Raw genomic sequence first — 1,367 nt, 5'->3', positions numbered from 1 at the left:
AGAACAATTTTAAAACAGCAGGACAATGTAAGAGTAATACTTAACTCATGTCTGTGTTTGTATGTCTTTAACTTTGAAGTCTGTCTGTTTGCACTGTGCATAAATACATGAATTTCTCCCAGTAGATTGCGAACCTTGGTAGTGAAAGTAGAGTTTGGGGGAGTGGAAAACTCTTATTGTATGCTCTTCCTGATGATGACAGACATTACTGAGAATTTCCATTGTTGATTATTATCTAAAGAGTATTGTATCTTGTATATTGGTTTCTTCAAGAAATAGAATTTAAGCTCCTTGTGAGAACAGAACTGAGGTTACCAGAGGTGGGAGAGGGAGAGGGGGGATTAGAGAGTTTTTGGTAAAGGGCCACAAAAAAATGATTACATCCTGTAATAATGAATATACTCATTATCCTGATTTGACCACCACATATTGTCACAGTTACTGATATTCAATTCTGTACCCCAGAAACATGTATAATCAATTATGTTTCAACTAAAAAAAAAAAAATTTAAGCTCCTTGAAATTAGGTTTGTTGATATGAAATACTGAAATATAAGGCCTTCAAAATTTTGTAATTATATTTTGTGTGGGAACTTTGTTTAGATCATGATATGTTTTAAAGCTAGAGAAAGTATGGTGATGAGTCTTTCATTTTAAAGATATACTTCTGATTATTATTGGATTTTCAGTTTGAATTTTTGCTGTCATCATTTTAAAGGTAAATCTGAGATCTGTCTATTCTGATGCAGGTGTTAAACCACCCATAGGAATTCTGACAGTTGAGTCATTTTAAATGGGAAACTTTTTAAAAGTGGTACCATCTGGATCCAGCCTTGGGATTGGGGTCCTTGGTTTACAAACAAATCAGACTGGGAATTGGTGGTTTCTGATGACTAGTAGCAGTAGAATCCCAGGCAGATTGGTGATGGTGGGTTTTTTCTTTACTTTTTTCATTATACAAATTTAAAATGCAACAAAACAATGTACAACCCTATACCCAACATCTTAGTGTAAAAATTATTAGCATTTTGCTATATTTGTCCTTTTTTGTAGAAATACTTTAAATTAGACATTATGTCATTTTCATCCTTATATATTTTAGTGTTTATCTCTAAAAAATTATAAATCTATACATAACCATAATATTATTGTTACAGTTTAAAAACTTTATTGTTTAATACCATCTGATACCCAGCCCTTAACCAGTTGTGTCCCAAATATCCTTAGAATAGCTTTTTACTTTTTTTTTCTTTTCAGTCTAACTCAGAATCCAGACAAAATCCAGCTATTGTTTTTATGGCTAAATCTATTTTAATCTAGAACTGTCTCACCCCCCCCCCCCCCCCCCCCCCCCCCCCCCCCCCCCC

Source organism: Galeopterus variegatus, unplaced genomic scaffold (assembly GCF_000696425.1).
Source record: "Galeopterus variegatus unplaced genomic scaffold, G_variegatus-3.0.2 Scaffold1964, whole genome shotgun sequence".
In the NCBI taxonomy this organism is placed as follows: Eukaryota; Metazoa; Chordata; class Mammalia; order Dermoptera; family Cynocephalidae; genus Galeopterus; species Galeopterus variegatus.
The sequence above is the reverse complement of the archived record's forward strand: the minus strand, read 5'-3'. Positions refer to the sequence as shown.